The sequence below is a fragment of the Passer domesticus genome, chromosome 14, assembly GCF_036417665.1.
Source record: "Passer domesticus isolate bPasDom1 chromosome 14, bPasDom1.hap1, whole genome shotgun sequence".
In the NCBI taxonomy this organism is placed as follows: Eukaryota; Metazoa; Chordata; class Aves; order Passeriformes; family Passeridae; genus Passer; species Passer domesticus.
Window position 1 is genome coordinate 14,939,407 of NC_087487.1, and position 18,015 is coordinate 14,957,421.

The window sequence follows — 18,015 nt, forward strand, 5'->3', positions numbered from 1 at the left end:
GAGAGAGAGAGAAAATCCTGTCTTTTATAAATCTCTGTAAAGATCTATCTGTTAAAAAAAAAAGCAGTCAAACTTTTGGACAGGCTCTGCAGAATAACTCCTTATTCCTACAACTGCAGTTGTGGATGGATTCCCTACAGAGTTTGGAGGTGGGATAGAGCTTATACCTTCACTGCCAAGGCTGTGAGACAAAGAGAGCAGTCCCCTGACCTGATGATGTCATCTATTTTCACTCACCTTTGAATCCACTCTTTTCTCAGCCCCAAACCACTGGAAAACACAGCCATCTTGCCAAATATAGGCATAAAATGGAAGGCAGGGGGAAAAGCTATCCCAAACCCTACATTCCCTTTACATTATAGTACATTCTTTGGAATGATTTGGAATGTTCTGGTGTTCCTGCTTTATATACTTCAACCCTCCCTCTCTGCAGCTTTGCCCTGGTGCTCAGCCTTTCCTTCCCACGTGGTATGCAGCTTTGTGTGGACGTCATGAAGTTATTGCTAAATCACAGCTGCTTGATTGCCAAACAACTGCCTCTTCCTCTTGCCAATTCTGTTCAGCCTCTGAAAAGCTACAGGACTTGTGCTGGACCCCACTCAAACGTAAATGATGTGCTCAGTTACAAACACAAAATAAAATGCAGGACAGTAATAAAGTAGTTAAGTTTTGATTAATTCTGTGAAAGGGTTAATAGGATTATTTTTTCTTTTTTTTTTTTTTCCCACTCTCTAAGTAGGAAAAAAAAAGACAGAGTGAGAGACCCAAGTGGACACAACTAGAACAAAGCCCTGTTTATGATTAGTATGGCTGAAAATATCCATGTTAGGCCAGGTGCAGATGGCTAATTCCCCCAGACTACAAGCCAATTTAAACCATAATTCCTGAGATAGACCACTTTTCCCAACATTAATGGGAACCAGCTGCCTCCTATTAATAATATGGATGATTACAAGAAAAAAAAAAGTGGGGGAGGGAATAGTGGAGTTAGAGAAGACATTATTTTCCAGACTGTTGCCTGTGTCCTGCTGAGGACAATATGGAAAGCTATGGAATATGAGTCTTGAAAACCTGTCAAGTTAAATACACACAGTGTGTTTGCTCAGAAGAAGGATGGAGTTATCAGTGTACTTCTGTGTTTCGGTGACAAGGTTATTTAAGGGGTAGCAATTGTATTTATTTAGTTATTTGCGGGTGCTTTGCTTTTGCCTTCCCTCTGCTGACACTGGATGGTTTTGATTAGCTCCCTAGGAGGGGAGCCCATTGCCTTTGGTGCACTGAGCCTGGCCTGATTTCGTGTGAGATTGTAGAGTACATCAAAGTAGAAAGACAACAAATGTTCTGAATTGTTCTCCTGAGAGCCTGACTTGCTGGTTCAAGAAATTTGTTCAGGCTTCCATTATGGTTTGTGCCAGTGTGAGGTGAAATGGGAAGACATGGCAATTCATGGCGTGTAAGAGCAATGTGTCTCAGGACTGGCTTTTTTTTTTTTTTTTTCCTTTCTTTCTGTGTTCTTTGTGATTGTTTTCCTTTGGTTGTTTTTGGAAATCTGAGTAGAATTTATTAAAAAAAAATAAATGTCACACCATATTGACTTGTCAGTGAAGCAAAAGTCCTGTGGTATCAGTTGTTTTGGCTATACTCCTTGTTTCTTATGTAGACAGGATTCTTAACACAAGGATCACGTCTTTGAGACTGATGAATAAAGGAGACTCACAAAAAATGTCCCTCTTGCCCCTGAAGGAGATGAAAAGGAGACAATGTCCTTTTCCCAGTTGTTCTGCTAGGATAGTGTGGGATTCTTGGAGACATTTAGCTGACACAGGCTGCATTTCTTCTCAGTCCATTTGATGGCAGTCTGCAGACTTGGCACTGTAGCTCTTGCTGGAGGGTTGTGAGGGGAATTTTTGGGTACCTGAAAGGGTGCACAGCTGGAGCAAGCTGGGACTGCCCTTCACCCAGCCACCCAGCCTGAGGATACAGAAGGATTTGATGCCTTCTGAGACCATGTGGGGCTTGTACATCCCTGCTCCAAAGGGATGAACTCTCAGAGCTTTTCCTGCTCCTCTCATGTGTGAGAGGAAGTAGGGCAGAAACACAGATTAGGACTTTGATTCTGATCACTTGACTTGATGACAGCCAGGAGCCATGGTTCTTGGGAACAACTCCTCTCACTTTGACAAATTTCTGTCCTTTGCTGTGTTACAAGAAGATCCCTTTTTTAAGTCAGGAGCAAAACACCTTCTAGATCACAAACTCTGAGATGGCAACCTAAAAAAAAAAAATCTTGGACCTTCTAGCTAAGGCATGAAACTAAGGACATTCTAACAACATATCCCAGTGGCAACGTTTTGTTTTTATTCACACATCTTAGTAGCCCAGTCTCTATGTGGGTCACCAGAATATCACCCTGGGGTATTTACTGTCAAGATGAAAACTTCTACTGGCCCTCTCCAAACTTCAGTAATATTTAAAGCAGACACAGCAGAGGTAATGAAAAAGAGATTATTGATTTTATGTATGTAAATAGAGCATAGCTGAGTTGACAATGTCTCTTTAAATAATTGAAAAAATCTGCTTCAGCTGACAGTAGTTCACCAGATAATGAGGCTGGTAGTGGAGGAACGTGAATAATTAGAGAGTAGGATTTTTGCTGCATGGAATTGACCCTTGGGGGCTCAGAGAAAGAAGGATTTGTGGCTGCTCTGAAATGCTAGTGGTCTGAACCAGCATTCCTCTTGTCAATACGAACCTTGTGTTTTTATTGGAAACACGTGTCAAAACAAAACAGCATTTGAGGCTGCTGCTGAGAGAAGGTGGGCAAGCCCAGAGACAGCAAACCTGTTTTTCCGTTTGCTGCCAAAAATTCCATGCCACTGCTGCCCATCATCTCAGATGGAAAGAGAGATGATGAGTGCTCTCATTATACACTGGTGATTCTTCTTCTATTGCCTTCCCAGTGAAGATATTTATACTCAGAAAATTAGAGAAATCAGGATAACCAAGACATCTTGCTATACTTTGATGAAGTCTGGATTGAAGGCTTACATTGCAGTACCTCCCTGGAGAAAAGCTGTAGCAGCAAGTGAGTACTTACCTCTCCTGGACAGGCAGAAGGGCATTCAGTCATATGGAATATTTAACTCCCTGTGCACTACCAAAACATTTTGAGAACTTTGTAAATTTTGAGTACTGGCTCCATTACCTGCATTATGGAAAACTCAAAGGAAAGAGGTGAGACACACAGTATCTGGTGTTTGCATAAATAAGTCTTTGGGTTTGCTAGTTTTATTTTTTTCTATTTTTTTAAAATTGGAAATTATTTTACTGGGCTGATGTTAAACATCTGCCTCTTTCTCTGCCCTCCTTCATACCCCTCCTCCTGAGATGGTTTTATTTTGTGAGTGAATTAAATAGTTTTGGGAGATAAAGAACCCAATTTGTAATGTGCTTTAGGGGCTTTCAGAATGAAAGGCAGGGATTGAAGTAGAGTATTTGCTTATTAGTGTCTCCATATTTCTTTCCCTTGATCTACCTGTCCCATCGTGTTGTCAGATCTTCACGGTTGAGGTTTGAGGCAATAATGGTGAAAGCTGGAACATGTGAGCCCTATTTAAACCCAGCACCATCATATTTCTGGAGTGAATCTAAGCCTAATTGAAAAGGCAAGTGGGTTTCTCTGGCAAAAGAAAATGTGGCTGTCATAGGCTTTACCAAGTTCAGTTAAACAGAGTAGAATGTGCTCTGGCATCTTTGTTTGGTTTCCATTTCAAATATAAAATTAAAAACATATTTCATCTGTTGTATGTTTTAAGGATGATTTACAAACTTTAAAAAAAAAAAAGAACTTTACAGCTTCCAAGGTCGGGCCCTTGAGATGCCAGGAAATAAGTCTCTCCTCATCTCCACAGTATCATCTCCACAAGAGTTTGTGCAGGCTGCCTTACACATCACCTTATGGGCAGTGTGTAGAGCTGTCACCATTCCTCATCATCTGCTTATGTATTTCCTATTGCTCTGCAATAGTTCAGGAAACAGAAACTGTTTGCTTCCAAGTTCCAAAGGATTAGAGCCAAGCTTTGGATTGGCGGCCCATGCAGGTGGGATGAGAGCAGCCCCATTTCTTCCCTGCTGCCATAAGCACAAGCAGCTTTGAGGCACTTTCTTTGACTGGTCAAAACATCCCAAAGCTTTCAGGCACAGCTCAATATCTTTCCATCTTCTGAAGTCTGTTTCAATCATCACTGTTATTTTAGACATATTTCTTTCAGTGAGTATCCATTTGCAGTTTAGAAGTTTCAGATTACTTTTTTTATAGTTGATACACCTTTTTTTTTTTTTTTTTTAGTTTGAATTACCATATGATGATTGCCATGTGCCCTTCAGAACAGAGTTTATGGGACAGTTTCACCCTCAGTAACAGTTTTATCAAAATAGTTTCCTGTGTTATTTAATTACAAAAGCTCAATGGATTCTTTCATGGAACATCACAAAGAGATATCCATTCTACAATCCTAAATCCATTTGTGCTGTGGTTTTACTTGTGTCTGATGCATTTTAGTGTCCTCATTGCTTACTGAACAAAAGCACTGCTATGTGAATATTTTAAGAAATGTTATGACAGTAAAAAAAATTAAAAAGTCTCATGTTGAAGAAAGGTAGCAGTCAGTCATCTCTGGAGGGCTCCTTTTGAAGACCTCATTTGGGAATTGGCACTGGCAGCCCCTGGATTACTGAGGAATTACATGCACTCTCTTCTCGCAGAGGTGGCACAATTGTTTTGAAACTAGGCAGATCTTCTGTGTTTACTATTTGGCAGGTTCTGTGTTTTTGGCTGGCAGCCACGCTGAAATGTGTTTAGTTTTAATTGACAGCCATGGTCAACACTGCAGATCCCAGGTAGGTACTGCTAATCCTGACAGGGCAAGGCAGAAACAGACAGGCTTGTGTTCCAGCTAGCCAGAGGCTCAAACCTTCAGGAAGCAAAGGCATTTTTCCTCCAGACAGTTCTGAACCTGAGGAACTCGCCCTTCAGTCTCATCTCCTCAGCACCTCCTTGTGAGCAGCCCCCAGCCACAGGAGCTGTCAGAAGTTGCAAACAAAGTGATTGTGTGATCAGATTTTGTAGAATGGTTTAGGTTGGAAGGGACCAACCCCTCCTGCCATGGACAGGGATGCCACTTATTGTCCCAGGTTGCTGCAGGCCCCATCCAGCCTGCCCGTGAACACTTTCAGGGATGTTCACAGCTTCTCTGGGAAGCCTGTGCCAGGGCCTCACCAACCTCACAGGGAACAATCTCTTACTACTACCCAATGTAAACCTACCTCTTTTCAATTTAAAGCCATTTCCCCTTGTCCTCTCACTCCATGCTCTTGTCCACAGTTCCTCTCCAGCTCTCTTGGAGCCCTTTTGGGTACTGGAAGGTGTTCTAAGGTCAACCCAGAGCCTTCTCTCGTCCAGGCTGAGCAACCTCAGCTCTCTCAGCTTCCAGAGCAGAAGTGTTCCAGCCCTGGGATCATCTCTGTGGCCTCCTCTGGACTTACATCAGTCCATGTTCTCCTTGTGTTGGGGGCCCAGAGCTGGACACAGAACTTCAGACAGGGTCTCACAAATGCAGAGAAGAGGAGGAAATCTCTTTTTATCCTGCAGTGGGAAGCCAGGTGCTGGTATCCTTGCACAAGAGATCTTATTAGAGCCCAGAGACATCCATTTTCCTGGCTTTGAGACTCGAAAGCCAGAAACAGTTAGACACAGACCTCTAGTTTAAAATATAGAGACATTCCAAAAGTGCATATGGTTAGATTTATGTAAGCCAAAGTTTGTAATGGTTTAGATTTCACCTCCTAGTCCTTGTGAGAATTTCAGTCTTGCTCTCAAGAGAGTAAAAAAGTAACACAGAACATTTACAAAAATAAAAGAAAAAAAACTCCATATGCACAGACTTAGGGTGGCTTAGTCATGACATCTAATTAGGGACAGCAATGATTTCTGTGAACCACAGAAATGTTAGTTTCAGTTGGCATAAAATTCCACAGGGTAATACTTGGGACTATCTCTCAGCCTATCTGTCTCCCTGTCTATCAACCATGCTCATATTCTTTATTGTTAGTGATGCATTCCTTCTCAAGTTATTGTCTTCCTTATAAGATAATTTCTCAAGGAATTCTTTAACTTCCCCCTCAAGTGCCTTGCATTTCAAGTAGCTGCTCAGCAGAGCTCCACAGCAGAGGGATTTTTATTTATGGAGGAAAGGTTGCACCTGGCTGCTGGGACAGCAGGGCTCCATCAGCATTTAGGTCTCATCATTATCAACCTCTTATGTCTCTGACAGAGAACCAACAGCATCAAGTTAGACACCACCAAAGAGGACACTGAAAGTGGAGATCCAGAGTAAAGGAAATTTTTTGTGTCACCTGGGAGTGGATGGGATGTTTGTTCCACCCTTGTGTTGTGGGATGCCCCAGGAGAAAGTAACACAGACACTGTCAGTGACAGCTTTAAAGCATGACAGCAGTGAGTCAGGGTATTCCCCAGCCTCCAGAAACAAGTCCTGGTGGTACCTCTGCAGAGAGGCATCTTCAGAACAGCACAACATTTATAAATTTTCATTATTTCTGAGAGCTGTTTTTTTCAGTCTGGGAGAAGTTAAAGAGTATCTCCCAGTTTCTCATTTTTAGTGGGCCTGTGAGATTGAGGTGGAGACCTGGCTGTTCTGAACTTTCCAAAAGGCATTTCCAAAAGCAGAGTAGCCCTATTTTCTCCTTCAACAGGTCTTGAAACTGTGCAGTACTTGTTCATCAGCCTCAGACTTTGATTTGGCACTGCTATGTCGTGCAGATGTAGCAATCACATTCGTGAGCCTGGAACTAATTAAAAATGGAATATTTTAGATCAGTCATGGTGAGTGTGGCCAGATTTACAGGGAGAATACAAGGGAGCTTAAGGAGCAGAGTGATCCAGCCTTTCTAAAATGTTCTTCCTTCAACATTGGTACATTACCTACAGGCCAGCTGGGCTGGACCTTTACAGCACTGTCTTTATGCAGCCTCTGGCTGGGTAAAGGGGAGCTTTAAGAGGACACCAGTGTTTCATGGTTTGCTGCATTCCAGATGTATGCAGAGCCATCTCTAAACTCTGTCTGGCAAGACACTGCTTTTTTTTTTTTAATATTATTCTCTTTTTTTTTTAAGAGGGCATGGTTGCCAAGTCTGTCAATCAATTTAACAGGAGACAATGAGTTAAAGGCAGCAGGGAATAGAAAAATTTGCAGATCTGAACAGAAAACAGATGAGGGGATAGATGTGGCTCTAGCCCTGTACAACCATGCATCTGGCAGCTGCACAGAGTGGGGTAGGGCTATCAGAGGTACTACTGTTACCTAAAACTTGGAGGCTGCACTGGTTTGTGAGAGCCTCTCCAGTGCTGTGAGCTCGGTGTGTGAGCGACTGAAGCGAGGGCTCGCCTGCAGACAGCCCTGCAGGGCCTTTGGGGAGGAAAGATTATCCTCAGAGCAATTATATGGTGGGTCACCATCATTTCCTCCTTGCTCAGCTCAACATTTTCAACATTGGCTGCTCCTGGCTGCCAGCTCTGCACCTGCTCCATGCTGAGTCAAGCTGAGGAACAAAACCCTGTGGTGGCTCTCAGGGTACAGCCAGGGCTTGTGATGGATCAGTGCTGCTTCCCTTTGCACCTCACCAGCAGCTTGCTCTGGTTGTGATTGGCAACCAGTGTGGCACAACAGCAGCCACACACCCACCACACCACTCAGCACAGCCTGGTGGGGACACGGTGCTCCTGTCACCACGGCTCTGTGTCACCTGGCTGTGCCCTGGGCAGCACCTGGCTTCCAGTGCCTGGAGTCAGGATCTCTTCCTGACCTGCAGACTCCACTGGGCTCTTTGATTAGACCCTGGAAAACAAATGAATAGGATGCCCCAGATGTTACTGCTGCTAGAGGATGGAAAGCTTACCTGTGGGTTGTCATTCACATGTGACATTCCTTGTAGGATGTTCAGATGGCAAAGCCTGTTGCTGGTTTGTAAATGTGAAGGTGACTTTTTAGTCCTCGTTCACCACCGTTTTTGATTTGCAAGCCTCAAGATAAGCAGGTAATTTAGTATCATACAATTGTATTAAAAAATTATTCTGAAAGACCATTAAAATGAAACTGTAGATGATGTGGTAGTTTGAATGTAGGTGGGGGCACTACCATGGGGAGGTGATCAGGGGGTGTCACACCCAGCTTTTCACTCCAAGGGATGCAATATTGCCAAAAGGCCCCGTGTGCTTCTGCTGAGGGTATCCAGGAAAAGCCTCAGTTTATCAGCCATAAAGACAAATAAAAAGTCAACCTAAACATGGCTTGGCTGGCAGTCTCTGCACAGGGTTCTGTGCAGCATGGCTTTTATTACCATTAAAATGATTTAAATGGAGACTCTGCCCAGCAGCATTGTAGGTGACACATTCCCTAGCTGCCATGTATCCAAACAGATTGCTGCAAGGCCTTGAATAAACATTTTGTAAGTCTAGCTCTGAAGCAATTTACATCAAGCAGCATATATTGCATGGATGCCAACTAGTTCTTGTGTATTCCTCACAGAGCAGACAATGTTTTCTATCAAATCTGTTGGGTGAAAACAGAAAACCTATTAATAATGTGTCAGGAGCCTGACTGAATGCAATATTTATGTGGAAGTCTCATACAAGGCTTGTTTATAAAGAGTACATGAATTCTGTGGTTCGTGTTTGAAATGTGTAAGAGAATAAGAATAATTTTAACATTTTTCTCACAGGGACACCTACCCACACGATTTCAGTCCTCTTGTAATGTGAAGGATTGATGTTTTTCTCAGAATAAGCTGAATGCATAGCTCACCAAAGCTGGTCCATGCATTGATCTCAAGAGGTTTAGTCCAGGGTCAGCGCATTGTAGTAAAGAATTAGACTAAAGCATTCAAAACCTAGCAAAAAGAGCAAATTCCTAGGGCTCTTGAATTTTTCTTGTGTGTAACTATGGTGAAATCTCAAGTCCATCCATTGATTTGGTGACGAGTTGGAGCTGTGTTGAAACGGAGCAGAACCAGGCCTTGGCCGGCGCGGCACTCGTTAGGCGGTGAGCTGAGTGCTAAGCACCTCAAACCTGAACCTCGTCCAAGCCCTGAGCCTGCAGGATGGAGATGGAAATTTCGTGAAGTGAGGCTTCACTTGGAGTATTGCTCTTTTTTTTTTTTGTACAAATCACCAGGGTTCTAAAAACAGCCTCCAACACTCATTTCTACTGGCACGGCCGCTATCGATCGTGTCCAGAAAGAGGAATGGAAAGACACGACACAACTGGAAATGATCCCAAGCCATGAAGCTTGGATCTAAACCTTGATCCAAGCTTTGCTAAAGAACAGGAGGGCTTTTTTTTTTATTTCTGGTTGTTGTATCTGGAGGTTTGATTTAATCTCTTGTACTTGCATGGAAAATCCGTAGTGCTGGAGTGTGGTGTTTCCTCACTGGATAAGATCTGTTGGATCTGGTGCTCCAGGGAAACTTTTAACCTGGGAAGAGAGCAGCTTAAGCAGCATCAGCAGCATCTGTGAAGGAGAGGGATCTCCAGCCATGAGAACCAGGAGAACAAAGAATATTCCCAGTGTTCCTGAACACAGCCCAGCTGAAATATCTCATCTGGCTTTTTTTCAGAGCAGTCTCATTTTTCTTTTTCTTCTTTTCCTTTTTCATTTTTTTAAATTTTCCTTTTCAGTTTTCTTTTCCCCCTTTTTATTTTCCTTTTTTTTTTTCCTTTTTCTTGCAGGTAGAGTTCTTAAAGCCTGATTCAAAAATTGATTCATGAATAACATGGAAAGTTTAATCAGCATGAAGACTTTGGTCACATTGTGATTAGTACTTGCCAACTCTCTGCAGTATTTTCTTTTAATGAGTTGCAACTCATTAAACTAATTAAATTCATTGATTTCAACCAGATGTTTGCACCTGGAAGTGCATTTATTATCATTTATTATCAGAGAGGGACTGTCCATCAGGAACTGTAGTGATAGGACAAGGAGGAATGGGTTCAAACTGAAAAAGGGGAAATTTAGATTAGATGTGCAGGAGAAATTCTTTACTGTCAGGGTGCTGAGACCCTGGCACAGGCTGCCCAGAGAAGCTGTGGCTGCCCCACCCCTGGAAGTGTTCAAGGCCAGGTTGGATGGGGTTTGGAGTAACCTGGGATAGTGGGAGTTGTCCCTGTCCATTGAACAAGATGACCTTTAAGGTCCCTTCCAACACAAACCATTCTGCGATTTAATATTAATTTGTTTTAGTTTTAAGTTTTTCTGTCTCCCCAGTTAATAAACAAAAATATTAGCACGTGATTGAGCCAGCTGGTATCATCATCATTATTAAAATTAACTAACAAAATATCATACTGTACAATTTGCAAAAAGACAACAGATTGGCAATTTCATGTCCAAACTGTATGGTAAATATATTCCAGTAATGAGTGGCTTACCAGAAAGCAGGAGAGGAAAGACCACAAATAAAATCAATATTATTATAAATATTACTTGCCACCAGTAATTTGAAAAGCTTGTTTTTCGTCCAAAACATTTGTTTTAAATTATATGTTGACATATTCTGGAAATAATTATGATAGACTATTTTTATATTAGTAGTGCACAAAGGACTTTCTTCTTTATGTCCTTTTTTACATCCACAGTTTCTGGTTTCTGCTGTACTAAAATAGACTTGGATAAGGGTCCATAGAAGTATGTGTGTGCATGTAGATACTTTTTTTTTTTTTTTTTTTTTTTCTGGTTTGGACTATGAAATTATGTGCTTTGGGAGGCAGGTGGCTTCCAACATTTGCAGAGATCTGCATGTTAAATGAGTTTTGTTTTGTATTGCAGGAAAGTATTGCTACATGTATTTTAATGACATTCCTTTCAGGCATCTTTTTGGGGTTGTTTCCAGAATGCTATGAAAAAAAAAAAAAGTGATTTGCTTTCAGAAAGTAATTGCTCAGCTAAAAATAATGAATATGGTACAGCTCATGTGGAAACTCAATATGTCAGAGGTGATGTGGAAAACTTTGGAGCAGAATGAACTGGGAGGATAAATGATCCCAAAAAGGAATCAAATGAAGCTGTTACAGAAACTCCTACTTCTAGCAGTGTCAGAACAGTTTGGAAACCACAGATGAAAGACCCCTGGATCTCTGAAGGGCTCAGGAGAACAGGAGACTTTCTGCTGGTTTTGGTCAATGAGTTGGTTCTTGGCCAACCTATCAGCCCTTTCTGGGCAAAGGATCTCAGTGTGGGTGGTGCCCCAAGCCCTGTACCCCATTATGGGATGGCCGAGTGTCCCCCAGAGGCTTGTTCAAACAAGGAATATTTATAGTTCCAGTGCCAAACACACACAGGTGTGCAGGATGAGCTTCCTGTTACAGGAGGAGCAGCACTCCCAATCTGGGCTGGGAACAAAGTTACCTTGAAGTTGTCCTAGGAAGCCTCGACAGAAGTGCAAATTTCTGCATTTCTTGATAAAAATGGAAATTTCTGCAAGTTTCAGCAGCGCCCTCTCTGATGGTTGGCAGCCCCAAGGGATGCCTGCCCTGTCCCCATCAGCAGTGTCCCTACCACAGTGAGTCTCTCATGACTGTGCACTGCCACGTGTGTCTGGTTTTTCCCTTTTTACCACCAAATATCACATTGGCTGAAGGTTAAAAGAGAATTCTGATGAGTGGCAGCTCTGCTTTCAAGAGCATTCATCTTACTAGATCACTCTGATCAATTTTCCAGTTTGACTACCAAAATGAAAATTAAACATCCTATCCACCAGGAAAACTAATTTGAAGATACATTTTAACTCTAGAGCCATCTTTTACCTGAAAACTTAATTGTGTTCCTTTAAGAAGATATAATTAAGTATCCTCATGGCAGACCATCAGTTTTAACAAAGCATCTCTAGAGCAGATAGACATCATTACTAATACAATTCTTTGAGGTGCAGGCAGGAAAATAAATTGGTTGTCATTGGGACATCATCAATATAATGAACATCTGACATGTAGACTCTGTTTCAAATGACACAGACATAGATGAGCAGGAAAAATTGTTAATAAGAACTGCAGACAGGACATTGCAGACTGTATCTGTCTCATGAAATGTTATTTGCTGCCAACACATTGAAGTAAAGAAAGACTGTTCTACCTGGAAATAGATGAGAAAAATAAAGTGAAGAGTCACTTTAAGGTATGTCCTGAGAAACTCTGCTCAATAAAACAGTTTGAATCTTTAACTTTTTTTACTACATCTTGGTAGCTACTTTCACTTCAAACAGGAAATTGGTAGTTTGCCTGTTTTTTATTTCCATTTCACCACTACAGCAAAAGGGAACCTTTGATTTTTGGAACTATACCATCTCCAAGAGAAATCAGTAGCTAACATTGTCATTCAGACAAACAGAAAGCAGAGCTGGTTGAAGTTCTGCACAGCCTACGGGGAAATTTTGACATGCAGAAGTGAATACCCAAATACCCAAATACCCAAATCCCTGTCTTGGGGATTTCCGGCAGCGTCTGCAGAATGTGGGGAAAAAATTCCAGGGCTGAAAACAGCTGAAAATGTTCTACAATGGAGCCCCAGCTCAGCACTCCTAAGTCTCACTCGTTTTACATGGATTTAAGCATGTGTTTATTGTTAAGGGTAAATGCTTAATCCAGCAAGGACCCACTGCTTTTCCAAGCAGGACCATAGCTCCTTCTCTGTTTCATAAATTATTTGGAAAGTGAACCTATACTCTTCAAGTCCTTTACCCCAATATTCATTAACAGGCTTGGATGGTGTGTACTCTTTGAATCAGTTGTTTCCTATTCAATTCACATAATGAGTGAACTGAACCACACAATATAATTCTTTTTCCTAGTTTTAGATGACTGAAACACAATGAAGGAGAAAATTTTCTTTGCTTGGAAGAGTTTTAGCTCATGTCAAAGGGATTAGCAAAGGGGTTTGTCAACATACACAGATCCCCACTTGTCAGGATATGTGTGAGCTGAAGCCCCACAAGTTGGAGCAAAGCAAAAGAAACAGCATCAGCAGGAAGTATCTTTATGCAGGCAGAGCAATTTGAAGCACTGTGTATACCCTGAGCTGATCAGGAGGTATAAATAACCCTCCTCATGGAATGCATTTGGCCAGGGAAACCATAGAAGGCAGAGTCAAAGTCTACAGGGAATGTGAAAGAGTTACAGGATCAAAAGCTCAGATAAACATCCTAACACTTAGATATTAATGTGGATGCTCTCCAAAGTTCTCCAAGCCATCTGGGCCCTGCTCACCCACCTCATGGTCATGAGAAGTGGTTTTCTCACAAGGCTGCTGATGCTTCCTCTTGTTTGACAGGCAGGAAATTACAATCCAGTGAGCCTTTCTCACCAGAGTTCAAAATTTTTGGTAGGAGAGAGAATTAGAAAGTGCAGAGGCAGAGACAGAATGTAAAACAGAGTGCTGGAGTTGGGATGGGGGGGGAAGAAAGCATACTGAGAAGGAAAGTTAATCAAGTTCTGTAATGCCACAGGAACATGCCAGGGTTGAAAGGTGTCAGCACTTGAGATGGGATGCTGTGCCAGGATCCCAGCATATGTATGTGCTGGTTGTGCTTCTGGAAGAGGAACTCAGCCCACTCACTGGTCCAGACCAGGTGATAACGTTCCCCTGTGACCGAGGAATGCAGCAGGATGAAATGAGAGGCTGCAAATGCAGTTCTAAAATGATTTTTCCATGTGAGAATCCCAAACCAGTAACATTAATCTTGATGCTGTTGTCACTTCTCAGTGTATGTGGTGTCTTGTAAAAGGCTCGTCATCCATTGGGGTTTTAAAAATTATTATTCATTTTGTTATTTTGCAGGGCTCTAATTAGGCTGGCAGTGCTTATCTGGCATCCCCTTGTTGCCCCAGGGTAACAGGGCAGCAGCCACCACCCCCAGTGACAGACCCAGCTGTGTAAGGCTGTTGTTTTCCTACAGCAAGGAGCATTCTTTATGTGCAAGTCTGAGGCTGTGCACATGTGTGTGAACTCTCCAAAGGCAAACAACTCACCTTTAGAAAGCCAAATTCCAAGCAAGAAATGAGCTCAGCAGCTGTGAAAGGTGTCTCTGTGTTTCATTGTTGATAAAAGTACAGCCCACAGTGACTCAAACCTCAGGATGTGGTGGGGAACCGAGAAGAAAAGAAAGAGAGTGGGGAAGAAAGGGGAAAAGGCAGCTTTCTCAGGATGAGGAGTTCAGACATGCCAGATTTCTTTGGCACAGACATTGCTGTCAGGAGCCTTGTGGACGTTTTGTGTTTGAGTCCCTGCTTTCTTTTTGTTGGCTCTAAGCATTTTGAAAGATTTTGAAAATAGTGTTTTCAACTGCAAAGTGTTTCAGGTTGCAAATCTGACCAGTGAGTGCCACAGACAGCATCCCCTGCACAGGCTGACAGTGCAGGCAGAAACCTGTCACCTGAGGGCTGTCACCAATCTGTCACTAGCCTGCATCTCCTCGCTGTGACATAAATGTCAATGGTCATTTTCCTCCACATCAGCCCTTTCTTCAACTCTCCTGGGTAAGCAGAGGGCAGCCACTGGAGGGCAGGGGCTTGGCAGTGAGATAGGGAAAGGGAAAAGCTGATCTGGAAGCTGCACACTAAAAGTAGGCATTGATTTCCTATCGTAGAGATGACGTGTTTGAATTTACTGAGCTGCTTTAGATTGAAAGGCATTTACCCAGCCACAGGGACTGCCAGGTGTGCTGTGTTCAGATGAAATAATGCTTCAGGATTGGTTCCAAGGCTCTGGATTTCACTCCACCAACTCCAGCCATCTGGCTTAGGCACAGTTTATTTCTGAAATGACTTGAAGCTTGGTGGCCTCAGTGTTTCTCCTGTGATGCTGTCAGATATTTAGCTACAGGAGCACAAGCTCAGGCACGAGAAAGGAACTAAACTGTCCTGTCACAGGCAGTACCTAACTAACAGAGCAGGTCTTTTTTCTACTGAACATGTATATTCTTGACTTGCAGTGGGAGTGTGGCTACAAGATGTGTGGAGAGCAGAATGCTGCAAGGAATGAAGAAAATAAGAAATGGAGTAAATGGAGTGAAGGCTGTGTGGGCTGGTCACTGGTGTTCACTGGAAGGAATGTTACAGGATCTCCTGTCAGGTCTATTGAGCTGACAGAGGCTGATCCAGCACAGAGATTCAGTGCCTGCTCTCCAGAGGAGGGCTCACCTGAGCCTCTGCAGCAGTGAGGATTGCATTCCTGCTTCTGGGAATCCAGGAATGCTCACACCAGGCACTTGGAGAGTCACTAAGGAGAACAGGTATTATTGATTTACACTTCTACCCCTCCTCCATCAGGCCACTGCAGAGGCCCTAGAGGCTCACACCTGCACAGAAATGGAAGCCAAAGGGAGCTGCTCTGCATCACCTGCACTGGTGATGGTGACAGGAGTGGGGTTTCAGCATCCCTGGGAGGAGTTTGCCTTTGAGAATAGCAGGTTGTGTCCTTTTAACTTCCAAAGAGGTCACAGGAATCCTGTGAGCTCCGAGTGTCTGGAAAGCACCAGATCCAGGAATAATTGCAGTGGTACCAAGAACCTCAGCAGGCACTGACACCTGATCCATGCCATGCCTTGTGGGGTTTGGTCTTTGGTGGTTCAGAGATGCCAGTGCAGCCTGGAGGGTGTCACACAGAGCTCCTTTGGGCATGGGGAGAAACCACAGCCTTGGCAGAAACAGAAGAGTGAGTTACACACTGCTCCTTATTTCTGCTCTGCAACAGCTTGTGGGAAAGCTGAAGGAGAAATATTTATTTTAATATTCAGATGTTCTCATTCACACTTACGTATGTGCGTGTGTGTGTGGATGCCACACATATGTAACATGAATGTGTTTGTTTATCAGTGCATTTCCGGGATGGCTCTGGTTCTCTAACAGCTCTATCTTCTCATCTCCACAAATAAATAACAATATAAGACCAATAATCCCCTGAAGTTTTCTGGATGTCTTTAATTAGAATAAAAGCCAAACAAAGCAATCAAAAGAAAACAAATGGGTTGATGGAGCCTCTGTATTCACTTGCTGGTGGTTAGGAGTAGAACTGGGTAAATGTTCATGGCAAATGCTTGGGTTTAGACCTGTCTAGCATTTCTTGGTATCCTGTAATTATTTTTATATGCATTTTTGGTACAGATTTATATTCTTTGAAATTTTGTATACATATTTTGTATAAACATGTTTCAACACCCTGGTAGTAAAGTGCTGTTTAGCTGTTAAAGGCATTTGTGTGACATTCGGTGTCCAAGTAGAGGTTTATACTTGGAGACCTGAAAACACTGTAAAACAGAGCATGAAAAGTCAGAGATTCCTAGGTGATCACACTAGCATTTGCCTAAATTGTTAGAAGGATGCAAGAGTAGACAGCATGATCCAGCATTATTTTAGTATAAATGAATGGGTGTTCTAAATTTTTTTTTCTTTTTTTTTTTTTTTTTCAGATTCTGATGAAATTATAGTTCACTTTTAATGGCATAATCTGTGTTCAAGGATATTTTGCCTTTTCTCATTTCTTCTTCAGGTGATTTCCATAGGAACAAAGCAGTCCCTTGCTGTAATGCAACTGCCTCTGGGTTTAAACACTTCTGGTTAACTCCAGCCCAGAAGCAAAGCAGATCTGTTTCTTAGACAAAAAAAGGAAAATCAAGAGAGAAGAATTGGATGGAGGGGAAGAATTTGATTTGTGAGGGTTCTTTTCAGAAAGTACCATGAGATCTTAAGGCAGCAGGATTAGAGTTCCTATTGCTTGTGAATTGCCTGAACTGCATGAGTGAGCTTTAAGGAGAGCAGTAATGAAGAAATAAAACAACTTACAAGCTACATCAGCCCTGGAAAATAGAAGCATTTCACAAATGGTTTCATCTTCTTTGCCTGGTGATACCCAACAGTGATGTACAATTACTTCTTGTTGTAGTTCTGTTGTATCTGAAACACAAAGCTTTCAGTCTAAACCTGGTTAAAGAGTAAAACAAGAGAATGCAGCAATTTCTAAACTATCCATTAGCTCAGCAGCAGGGTTGTCTCAGGCTGTTTTGATAGAAGCAAAAAAAAAAAATTAAAAAAAGGAATAGTTTAAACTTTGCCTCAGGGGTTGGAAACCTATTTTTCAGGCTGTTTAACTGTCATTCTCCGTGCATCTGTTCAAATTAGCTTCAGACAGGGAAATAAATAGGAAATATGGCCCAAGGGTCCTTGGTTTTGTCAGAAGGGACTTAGAAAGAAGTGGGGGAGAAGAAGAAGGAAGTCTGGTTCATGAAGGCCTGCTGGGTCTTTTTTGCTGAGATGAAGTCAAAGCTGACTGAGGGTAAGTTCTTTCAATCATCACAAACACCCCAGTGGACAAGAAAACCCTGAATGTGGTGATAATGGATGGAAAGTCCAAGAAAAGGTGTGGTGTGAACTTCCCCAGGCTTGGACTCAGGGTTTCATCAGAGGAAAAAGAATGCCAAGGAAATGTGGGGAGTGGGCTCAGGGAGGGGGTGAAAGAAAAGGTTATTTGCTCACAGTAGAGAGTGGCAAAGCAGCTGCAAGAGGTGTGCTAAGGGGGCACATTTGGCATTGTGAGTCAGACACTTGGACCTCAGTGTCCCTTCAGGTTACAAGACATTATTGTCCATTTTAGAGAGCCAAATGAGGGAGAAGCTTGGGCACTCACACATCTCAGACCCAGTTCAATAAACTGCTTTTCTCAGGCAGCATTTTGAGCAGTTCTGTCCCAATAAACCCTGCTCATGACAAAATCCTGGATACTTGGTTCCTCTTCTCTCAGAGTACTTCCAGAGAATAAAATTGTCTTTGTTTCCAGACTCTTTTGGTGCTGGGCTCCTCTCTAGTAATTTTCACAAGAAAACCCTTCATCACTGCAGTGATGTAAAATATTTGGGTGACACATGTATGTACAGCCATAGCAGGAAGCAGTAGCAGC

General features: G+C 42.5%; 1 long non-coding RNA gene across 1 annotated transcript in view; it reads left to right on the forward strand.

Annotated features, from left to right (window-relative positions):
• The window catches only part of LOC135280839 (uncharacterized), a 42,462-nt gene that overhangs the window by 22,093 nt on the left and 2,354 nt on the right, over nt 1-18,015 (forward strand). Inside the window, exons 4-5 of the long non-coding RNA XR_010347659.1 lie at nt 15,056-15,355; nt 16,532-17,394. This is a non-coding gene — a long non-coding RNA (uncharacterized LOC135280839). The remainder of the gene's footprint in view (nt 1-15,055; nt 15,356-16,531; nt 17,395-18,015) is intronic.